Here is an 11,802-nt window from a genome sequence, read left to right as displayed (position 1 = left end):
GCGATGGTGGTATAGTGGTGAGCATAGCTGCCTTCCAAGCAGTTGACCAGGGTTCGATTCCCGGCCATCGCACGCATGGTTTTGAAGCGAGGCGACATCGCGTCTCACACCCGGCGCGCGCACAGCTCGAAGCCCAGCACACTGCTCACTCGTGTGTGGTCACCGCGCAAGCGGTGAGAGGGAGGTGCGTGGTTAACGCACTATCAACCCAACATCGCCCCAGTCTTTGGTCCTTTCTTATATCGCCCACATCGGTATTCAAACATGTCACATGACCATCTTTCTTACGTACTGGTATCTGTCGCACATAAGCGTCCCAACACGCAGGCGGCCGTTGCTCCCGCTTAGCCAACACTCTGGGGACCCCGAGGTGCCGGCCAACCGGCGTAAGCCGGCCGGCGACCATCTCCCCGCGACGCCTGGTGCACGAGCTCATCTCGTTATCGTCAGCGAAAATGCAGAGGTATAACTCAAGGGGCGGGTAATACTGACGAACGGGGAAGGGTCGTGCGGTGCACAGACCTGCGGGGTGCTGTGGGGTGCTGTGCGGGGGCCCCTACGCCCCGCACAGCACCCCACTCCTACACAAGAGGATGGAATGAATATTGAAAACGGCATCATTTCACGTAGGAGAGTAAAACAAAACTAAAACGAGTTAACAGGCTACAAAGCGTCGCGCACATCAGGTTGTGTAGCGAAGACGGCGTCTTTTAAAACTGCTGACAGCTTGTCGAGCGTGTAAGCGATGCAGCTCGAGGGCCACGAGCTGCGACTGGGAGGAAGCGGACAACAAACATGGCCGACCCTGCGGTAAGCTCGTCTACCAAGAACCTTTTAAGACATGTCTGTGGCCTGGAGCCTACGTCCCCCTGAGGAGGCTTGGACACGGTTCGGGAATGATAAAATGTCAACAACAACAAAATGACAGAACTCTTAAGTATTGTTTTATACGCGTCCAAACCTTAACCGTTCTTGCTGACAGGCATGAGCGAGTGCCGCGTCTGGAGTGGCAGTATGTTCGCGATGTTGGCGATTTTTTAGCGGTTTATTCGGCGACGAGTTCCGATTTCTCTGAAAAGGGTCTCGAGAGAAAGTATAGCACGAGAACATTGGAAATTACTTTTATTTTGCAATGTTTTGTGATTTTAGAAATCGAAAGCGGGGTCAAAGGACGGGAACTCGATATCACAAAAGATTACCTGTCGATTTATGAAATACAAGCATCAACATATTAACAAGCAGAAGGGCCACCACGTCATTAAAAAGTCCCGACTTCTTAAGGTTATCCTGCAAGGTCAAACACCGGCTCAAAGGATGGGGGACTCCACATCACTAAAAATTACCGACCGATTTCAAACTTGCAACTGTCGGGATAATTACCACAGAAAAAAACAGCGTCCATCAAAAAGTCCTGACCTCTCAACGTCACACTTCAAGGTCAGACGCGGGCTTAAAGGACACGGACTTCTTTGGTGGACGCCAGTTCCTTCTCTAGTGAATAATCTGATGTTTCCAAGTTTAAAGTCGGCCTGTAATGTTTGGCAGATATGGAGTTCCCCGTCCTATGAGCACGCTTCTAACCTTGAAGGGTGACCTTGACAGGTCAGGACTTCTTTACTGACGCGTAGCTCTTTCTGTAGTGAACATGCTGGTTTTGACAGGTTTAACGTGGCCCAGTAGTTTTCGGGTGAAATGGATTTCCCCGTCTGTTGAGCCTGAAATTAACATTGAAGGATGGCCTTGACAGGTCATTCATTTTTGACGGACGCCATTTTTCTGTGATGAATATTCTGATTTTGCAAGCTAAAAATCGGTCGGTGCTTTTCGGGTGATACTGTGTTCTTCGCCATTTGAACCTGAATTTGGCCTTGAAGGATGACCTTGAAAGTAAGGACTTTTTGAAGGACGCTGGTTTTTGTGTTGAATATTCTGTTTTTTGCAGCTATAACATCTGTCGGTAAGTTTCGGGTAATATTGAATTTCCCGTCATTGAAGACTTCTTTGAACGGTGCGATATAACCTTGAAACGCATTCGGAACTATCATTTTACGACGTTCGTTCACGCCCGGGGCGCGTGGTGTTACAGTGCCCAACGCCGTTTGGTTTTCCGGCAACTGCAACCGAGACCATAGCTGTTCTTGCTCGCGAGATTTTAGGCGCGCAGACTCAAACCTTTTGACGTACGTTGTTCCACTAATCGATGCTGCAAAAGAATGAACGCTCTCAGGCAAACATGGGATGACAAGGTTCGTTTTTAAACTCATGTCGAACCACCTTTTTCAACACTGATGAAGCCCATTATTTCCGGGCAAGGGGTATGTTGAGTAAAACACTAGGGGCACATTTTTGTTCTCGGTCAGGAGCTGAAGGGCCGTCGCACCGCGGGGTGTCTTCCGCCTGCCATTCTGACGACACGGGGTGGATCCCCTGGTCGATCCGGAGGCCCTTGAAGGGATACATCATATCACATTGGTACCTTCCTGGTGCGGAAAGCCCCCGGGCTTCGGTTTAACGGGCTCATGCTGGAACTGGGCTGGAGGGCCCGCCGTCCGGCATTGAGAGCCTCGACTGGCACAGGACTCTTCCACTGTCTCAACGTGAAAACTCATCATAAGCTTTAACATTTTCTCTTTTTGTCAGAGGACCCCGTCCAACGCAAGAGGTCGTCCGTCATTCGAGGTGCCGTGCCCGTCTATGTTGAGCAAATGTTCCCCTGACCGACTTGAGACTTGACCGGCCCCTTGCTGGCATAACACACCCTGTTAGGCATTGGGCCCCTGGCCGTTGCAGAAGCCCGGCATTGTTGCAGCAGGCCCGGCCAATGCAAATCACCGACCTGGCCTTGTCCCTTCCAGGGAAATGGGCACTCAAAGTTCTGACTGGCAGGGAGCTAACTGTTCGGCCGACTGAGACGCGGGCATTGTCTCAGGAGCCTTCAAACGGTGCAGAGGACCCCTGACTGATATTTTAGGTCACGGCCCATCGGGCCGCAATTCCTTACGTGACCTAGAGCCAACCCATCGGGCCTTCATGTCCTCCAACTGAGCCCTTGATCGTTGGTTCCGCTAGGTCCCACGGGCGCCTCTTCGGACCTCATGCAACTCTGCCCTTGCTCGGCTCGGGGCCCTTGCAAACACAGGACCCTCTATTAAGCACTGCGGGCCCCTGACAGATACAGGGGCCCCGACCAATGTAAATCGCTGGCCCCGGCTTTGTACCTGATTAGGGAAGTTGACCCCCGGCCCGTATGGACACGGAGCTGACTATGCACTGCTGATGGTGCCTGACCGACGTATAGGCCCATGTCGATACGGAGTCCCCGATCGGCGCAAAGAGCCGTCTGTCACTTTAGGGTCATGCCTGCAGGCTTATGAGATCCTGAATAATCCCTGAATCCCTGAAATCCCTGAATGAGACCCAACCAGCACTTCGTGCTATTAAGCCCTCCAATCGGACCCTTGATCGCCGGTCCCATTAGGCCATCCAGGCTTTTGAAGCCTGCTCAAACACTGGCTCTGGCCTACTCGGGCTCCTTGCCAGCACAGGACCCCCCGTGAGGCATTGTGGGACCCCTCACGGACGCTGGGCCCCGAACAATGTAAATTGCTGGCTCCTGCTTTGTTCCTGCTTGGGGAATGGGCCACCAGGCCATACCGACACAGTGCCGACTATACTTAATTGGTGATGTCTGACCGACATATGGGCCTTTATCGATTCAGGGGCCCCTGATTAGCGCACATGGCCGTCTGGATGACATTAAGGTTTCTGGCCCCAGGGCCGCGACCCTCAATACAACCTCCGGTTGTATTGCTCTTGGGCCCTTAAAGCCCTCAAATCAGACTTCAATGGTAGATTTCAAGTTGCCCGAAGGGCCTCTCGGCACCTAAGTGGGGATGCACGTGCCTCCTGTGACCCTCCTGCCGGCGCTACTGGCAGCGGTCAACTGGAAACAAAACAATGGTCGGGTCGTTCATATCTGGCGTTCGTGAGCACGACTTCCAGAGATAACGGCGGTCATTTGGCTCTCAAGCAATGTTGTGCGAGGTACAATGGCGTAATTAATAAAACCTGGACGCATTGATTCTCGTCGTATATAATGCTTGCTTCAATATCTTCAAAGTTGGGCCGTTCCCTTCAACGTAACGTAACGTTCTAGATTGAAGCAATTTTAAGACGCGATGGCAAGAGAATGTCATCAAAGCGCAGTGTAAGACGAATAAAACCACTTTCAGGGTCTTTTACGCGCCTTCCAGCCATCTTTTCACGCGGGATTTAAGGGTCTATTTTTGATGCGACATCAAGACGCCTATTAGGCGTCCTCTCCAGACGTTCAAGACGTGCTTTGCATACCAGGACGTACTTTCATGTGATGGGAAGGTATATGGCTGCCTTGTAAATGTCATTTCGTCAAACGTCAAACGACAGACCGGCCTATAATAACTACGCCTGACACTCACTGGCCCACTTTCACTTTTTGAGGAAAACCAAATACTGGTGCAGCATTATATGCAGCATTTGCAACTATTGCGGGCGATGGTGGTATAGTGGTGAGCATAGCTGCCTTCCAAGCAGTTGACCCGGGTTCGATTCCCGGCCATCGCACACCTGGTTTTGATCCAAGAGGAGGCATCCAGTCCCACATCTGGCACGCGCACAGCTCGAAGCCAAGCACGCTGCTCCTTCGCCAATGGCTACCGCGTGAGCGGTGAGAGGGAGGCGAATGCTCAACAGATCATCAACCCGACACCACCATAGTGCTGGTGTTCTAGATATCGCCTACGCCGTTAGTCAAAACTGTTCCACCGCAATTTTTTCTCGCAACTAACACACTTCGCACACAATCCTTCCGACCGGAATGTGGCCGTTCCTCCCGCTCGATAACGGGAGAGCAGAACTCGACGCCGGGACAAGGCGTCGTCTAGTGACCTCCTCGGAGACAGCCATATGTGGGGCATTGGTAAGGAAGCCAAGATAAAACTTCGCTTAAGTTTTTCTCATCAGTGGTACGTGTGTTAACCGCACAATCACGACTATTTTGGCATTCGACTGGCAATTCAGTCGCAAAACACGATTAGCGACAGTGACACTCAGCAGTGATTCCATATCCAACAAATCGGGATAACGGAATATATCCCTGAATTCTGATGAATCCTGAATGCTGAAAGGAAGATCTAACAGACTCCTGGCTGCAAGCCACCCAATCCTACTACAGATGTTCAATCTTCCGCTCGATCAAGTAACCGCGCTTTCGATCTTGTTGACCGTGACCTGTCTCATCACAAGTATGAAGGCAGTGTTGAGGTCCTGAAAGGCCACTAACTTGTGTACGTGGACGTTGTCCCTTGAGGTAATTCCACCATATAGTCCAGGGACGACAAGTTGGGCCAGTGAGAAGCCCACAATATGGCTGACGTGCCCTTCCAATAAAATATTCCGCCAATCAGTCTAGTAAGACTCGTAGCGTGTGCGGTGTCTCGCTGTCCTGTAGTAGCCATCTTTGTCCTGATCGATCCCGTGAAGTTGTCCCATGACCCCCAAAAGGGTATCAGAGCGGTAGCGATGTAGTGCTTCGAGGTGGTGTTGACGGTTTCTCGTTCACCTCTGAGAATGATATTGTGCGGAGCCAAGACTGACGAATGTGAAATCACGAATGATCAGCCTTGTTTTTCATCATGTTTTCCATTGCGGGCAATTAAATCCCACCACACTCCTGATTGCATGAGTAATGCACTTGTCCCGCACTGTCAGGGACCTTGGATGCTGCGATAGATTACCCGACACAATGATCGGTCTCAAACGACTCCTGTGTAAGAGCTGGTCGAAGAGCGTGATCTACAATCCACGTACGTACACATTAGTGCATGTCAACAAGGCCCCCGAACTGCACCGCCTGCCCGACCCCTCACCAGGCCCTGCAATATGTCCTTTCGTTGCACAAGGACAACGTTAAACTATCAGCTCCCTTTTCCACGTATGGGACAATTTGGTCGCGTCTCGTTTTTGAGTCGAGAGCGTGGAACGTGGTGCCCAAGGATGTAAAATGTTCGCCGCGGTATGATATGATACCGATGCCGATACCGATACGATATGATATATATATATATATATATATATATATATATATATATAATATATAATATACATATATATATATGACATATATATATATATATATATATATAGATATATATATAGATATATGTATATATAATACATATATATTTTGTATATATATATATATACATATCATATACTATACATATACATATATATATATATATATATACATATACATATATATATATGTATATATTATATATACATATATATATATGTATATATATGTATATATATATATATATTATAATATATATATATATATATATATATATATATGCACACATATACTATATAACCAGGGCTTAAAGTTATCTGTTACAACAGCACGAACGGAAACGCTAAGGATGTAGTATGAGAACACAGCAGCCGCTTTGCCGCGTCAGACAGCTTGATGACACGGGCGAAGGTCAGTGGCTGCAAATGCTAGATTGATAGAGCTATAACCAAACAAATTACTTTGTATGTTTTGGCATCCAACTTATACAACTAAGTCTCACATCAGTGTCTCAAGACACCGATCGCATCAATGGCGAAGTCATGTAGCCCCCTACAGATTCCTTCGGTACATTGGACACCCACCGCTGTAGCTCTCTTTTGATATTTTCCGCCTAAAAGACGTGGGCTTTGGTGTTCAACTCTCAGTCCTGCATCTCTTCACGCTCACGAGGTCTCAGTATGAAACTTAAAAGGAAGTGTTCCACATTTGTATATGATTTCAGCTGAAACAGCCGTCTTGAAGATCATTCGGAACAACTAGCAGTCTTGTCATTAAGACCAAAACCTCTCCAGTTTCAAAGCTGCACGCCCGCGAAGATGTGCAGTCTATTTAGGAAAGACTATTTGAAGATCGCCCAGGCATTAATGACGTCATAAAGATGCCAATAAAATGTTACCATTCCATGGCTAGTGGCAGCCAGAAATTTGTCGAACGTTTGACGGTACTCACCACCCTTACATATGCATGAACATTGTGCACGTGCTTTTGCTTTGTTCTGTGTGTTTGTACAAAAATGGCATAGCTTATCGGTAGATGTATTGAGAAACAATCATTCCATAAATTGCATGTAACTGGTTCATCCTGGCACCCAGTCAACATTTACCAGCTCTAGATGGCGATTCAGTTACTGTTTTGCTCGATGTCGCTCTAGTTGTACAAAGTCGCCTTGTGGACGAGTTTGTAAGCGGGCTGCGGGTGGTAAAAGGGGCGGACGTAGGCCTGATCGTAGCGGGCCTCACCCTCGTACGTGACATCAGCGACGTAGCCAGAGTAGGCATCAGCGACGTTGTAGGTCACCTTCTGGGTACGACCGTCGGGAAGAACAACAGAGTAAGAGCCCTGGGTGCTGTACCCATCACGGCCCTCCTGAGCGTTGAACTGGGGCTCGTAGTCTCCGTAGCCGTGGACGTCGTAGTTGAAGTGGTACTTGGGCGGCTGATCGTAGCTCTGCTGGTGGGCCGGAGCGTAGCTGGGCTGGCGGTGAGCGGGGGCAGGGGCGTAGCTGGTCTGATGGTGGGCCGGGACCCTGTAGCCTGAGGCGTTGTCGACGGCGGCAACTGCCAGAACAGTGACGACCAAGAAGACCTGAAAATGCGCCTCATGTCTTGTAGCGTTGACTGCCTTTAACTATGCGGAGTGAGCGACAACCGCCACTGTCGGTTGTTTATCCCGACTTGAAATGGTAATCGTGCCTGGTAACTATCTTGGGTGAGGGGTTTGCCGCACGTCTTTATCATGGTCTTTTGCCCGGGGAATCAGCACACACAGCTCTTGGAGTTCTTTGGGCGGGCTTGCACGGTTTTGTTAGCTGCATGTCTCACTGTTGTCATATGGCATGAGGCAACAGTCATTTACTCTGGTGCAGACAAGGTTGTTGCGAGAAAAAATGCGTAGTAACGCTGGCGTTTTTCCAGGCCACAGCGGTGACAAAAAGAAGATTTTCTCCCCAGCACTCAAAATTTCTTGCAAATTCGCATGCATTAAGGTGTCATGAAATAATAACACATGAGGATGCTACCCCGTGGCGACGTCTGAAGTCACGCCCAAAGCACACTAATCTTCTGATGTTCACACGAGTATGTTAAGTTTTAAATAAACCTAGGATTAGTAATCGGGACAACTTGTTTGTGCTACATTTTTGTGCACAACTGTCACAGATTGCAATATACTACTCCAAACTTTGCGGCAACCAAGTTTTAGGACTTTACTGTGATGGTGATATTCGAAAACATACATTTTTGCTCCGTTTCGTCAGTCCAGTTTCTATACAAGCTTCACCATACCTACTTTGCACGATCCCAAAGGCACACGCTGGAGACGCAGCTTCTTCCAATGGCCAAACGTGATGCCACGAAGAAGTCCTTTGTGCCACCACAGATGCCACACAATAAAGACCATAACAGTAAAGACGTTAGTATCTATCGGCAGTCAGTACCAGCACCTGTTTGCTAATCAGTAGTGATTTTAGCACAATGCTCATTCTGTGCCAATGCACTGTGAGCCTGGCTGTGATGTTCACAGGGTGTTGAACAGGAGAGCGAGAGAGACCAGCGCCCACGCTTGGCACCAGACGTTTGAAACTGAACCCAATAAGTGTCAAAATTAGAAATTTAGACGGATAGCGACTTACTGAGAAAAATGCAAGATCAAGGACAGGACGGCCAATTAAAGTTGTCCTGAAAGGTCAAACCGCCTGCATAGATACCTTCAGTGTTTAGCTTATGATTCCATCCAGTAGAGATTATAGTCACTGGGGCTGGTGTTTCGGTGCAAAGATGTCCCAGAACATTGCGGGATTTTATTCAGTAACGATCATGTATAAATACAATTCGACCAGTTTTTTATCGCTGCTGGGACCCGGTTTTCTAGTAGTAGGACGCAGCCAGGCTTGCGGACAAGCTTGTAGCTGGGCTGCCGGGTGGTAAGAGGGGCGGGCATAGGCCTGGTCGTAGCGGGCCTCACCCTCGCACGTGACGTCAGCGGACGTAGCCAGAGTAGGCATCAGCGACGTTGTAGGTCACCTTCTGGGTACGACCGTCGGGAAGAACAACAGAGTAAGAGCCCTGGGTGCTGTACCCATCACGGCCCTCCTGAGCGTTGAACTGGGGCTCGTAGTCTCCGTAGCCGTGGACGTCGTAGTTGAAGTGGTACTTGGGCGGCTGATCGTAGCTCTGCTGGTGAGCCGGAGCGTAGCTGGGCTGGACGGTGAGCGGGGGCAGGGGGCGTAGCTGGTCTGATGGGGGCCGGGGCCCTGTAGCCTCGGGCGTTTGTCGGCGGCGGCAACGGCCAGAACAGCGACCAAGAAGACCTGAAAACGTGACCCATGTTTTATTGCGCTGACTGTCGTTAAACATGCGTAGTTACCTACTGTGTTAGATACGTTTGCTTTATCGATGACAGAGTGCCATCATGTACGAAATGCTGAGTATTGCCGGTGATATTTTCCTGAGTACGTCTGCAGACGGTGCACCAAGACCGCTGTTTCGTCCATGCCCTCAGAACCTACTGCTGCCCCTTAGAGCACACTGTCGACATAATGCGCAGCACTATTGTAGACCATAACGATCTGGCAAAGAAAGTGTTTTCTTTTAGAGTATGGCTGAAAACACTTATTGGTCCCTTCCATCGAACACCACATTGAGGACAATACACTTTTGTTTCACATTCGTCCCTTGGAAGCTTTATGACATGTTTCCCTCTACTCCACTTCAGAACACTTGCCTTCATTTTATGCCGTAGGGTGTGTAGGATCAAGTGATACCAAACGTGGTGGTGTCTCACATTTTATACCACGGCCTGCGGCTGAACCGTCGGCTCGGATTGTGGGATTACGTATAGGAAAGAGGGTGAGCGATGGGTGTGGCGTGTGAGCTCAGCTTCCGGAGACCGGGGACGCACGATTGTGGGTTACAGTGACCTGTGGTCACCGTGCGACACACGGAGTTAGGGACAACCGCCGCTCTCGGCTATTTATCCCGACTTAAAATGGTGATCGTGTCAGGTAAATTATCTTGGGTGACGGGTTTGCCGCACGTTTTCGGTCATGGTCCTTTTGGCCGGCTGTCAACACACAAAGCCTCTTGGAATTCGCGGATTGGGCCTTGCATCCGTTTCCTCGTTGACTGCATGTTTTTAAACTGGGAGCCTTATGACCTGCAGGTCCAGTCGGTTGTACCAGGCGTAGACAAAGCTGTGACTAGAAAAAGTGGTAAGTAACGGTGGGCGACATTCCTGCCACACCGGTCACAAAAGTGGAATTTGGGGAATTTCCTGCCCGGCATCTCACCACACTCAAGGACCATTGACCCCTTGACGTTCACACAGGCACGTTGTTTTAAGTTTGAAATTACTCTAGGATTAGTAATCGGACAGGTTATTTTGTGTTGGCCTATTGTGCTCAACTGTCAACAGATTGCAATACACACGCCGAAATTGACAGTGACCACATTTCAGCATTTTACTTGTGGTGGTGACATTCGGAACGTACGCCTTAGCTTTCGTTTCTTAAGTCGAGTTTTTTTTTTTAAAAGTGCCACCATGGGCTAGTTTGCACGGTCCTAAATACACACACCGGAAAGGCAACATTCTCCAAAATATTTGCCCACAGCCCAGTTCGCCTAGCCAGCAAGGTATCCAGCCCAACATAAGGCACCGCCCTACACAATGTTGAGTCGGCATTAACCCGCGTGGACGCTAAAAATTGTTGTATGAGCTATGTCATTTCTTGCTAATTGTAACCCCATACATATTGTGCCTAAGATATCATGCCAGTGTCATCTCCTGCAAAGCGTTGTTTGGCTAGTACCATTGTTCAAAGTAGTGATCCAAATACCTGAGCTATAAAATTTAAATTGTTTCCGAGGTAGAACTTAAGTGCTCTTATGCCACATTTCAACTACAAATGAGAAGGAAGAGAGTATAATTTAAAATGGCTGGTAGCTAAGATTAGTCTGAATACTTCACTGTCCCACCACATCTCAGTAGACCGTAGGCCCTGTGTTGTAAAGTTGCATGCATCATCCGATGCTCTGCACTGACAGAGTAAAATGTGCCGGATGTTTCAAAGGCATAAGAAGTGTTCGCAGATCCCTACATTGTGCGTAAGCACATACACCATTTGAAGGCGCTACAATCGCTGCTTTGTAATAACCCGTTTTCAAAAACCAGACGCAAGCTCTTATGCGTCGTTTCCTGTACTTTAGTGGATACACTATGCAACGACACGGAATATACAGCGCACGACAGTTTTCAAATTGTTCACACAAGTCTCTAGTTACTGAGTGAATGAAGTCACTGAAATCCTGTTATTCCACTGGCTATGCGGTGATTAAGGCAAACACAAAATATAAGTATCTAGTCGTTTATATCTGACGTTCGTGAATACGATTTCCAGACATGACGGCCTGTAATCACTACGGCTGGCACTCACTGGTCCACTTTTTTTTTTAGGAAAACCAAGTACAGGTGACCGTTATATGCAGCATTTGCAACGATTGCATGCGATGGTGGTATAGTGGTGAGCATAGCTGCCTTCCAAGCAGTTGACCCGGGTTCGATTCCCGGCCATCGCACGCATGGTTTTGAACCGAGGCGACATCGCGTCTCACACCCGGCGCTCGCACAGTTCGAAGCCCAGCACACTGCTCACTCGTGTGTGGTCACCGCGCAAGCGGTGAGAGGAGGTG

The 11,802-nt window shown here is 48.9% G+C and overlaps 2 non-coding genes across 2 annotated transcripts; both read left to right on the top strand.

The window, feature by feature from the left end:
- Window positions 1–72, top strand: TRNAG-UCC (transfer RNA glycine (anticodon UCC)). Its single transcript has one exon. It is a non-coding gene; the product is annotated as a tRNA-Gly (tRNA).
- A 4,458-nt stretch (window positions 73–4,530) lies between these two features.
- On the top strand, window positions 4,531–4,602 carry TRNAG-UCC (transfer RNA glycine (anticodon UCC)). The gene has a single exon. It is a non-coding gene; the product is annotated as a tRNA-Gly (tRNA).
- The last annotated feature ends 7,200 nt before the right edge of the window (window positions 4,603–11,802 follow it).

Source organism: Pollicipes pollicipes, unplaced genomic scaffold (genome assembly GCF_011947565.3).
Source record: "Pollicipes pollicipes isolate AB1234 unplaced genomic scaffold, Ppol_2.1 Scaffold_6686;HRSCAF=7923_pilon_pilon_pilon, whole genome shotgun sequence".
Classification (NCBI taxonomy): domain Eukaryota; kingdom Metazoa; phylum Arthropoda; class Thecostraca; order Pollicipedomorpha; family Pollicipedidae; genus Pollicipes; species Pollicipes pollicipes.
This window is presented reverse-complemented; position numbering and strand designations above follow the sequence as displayed.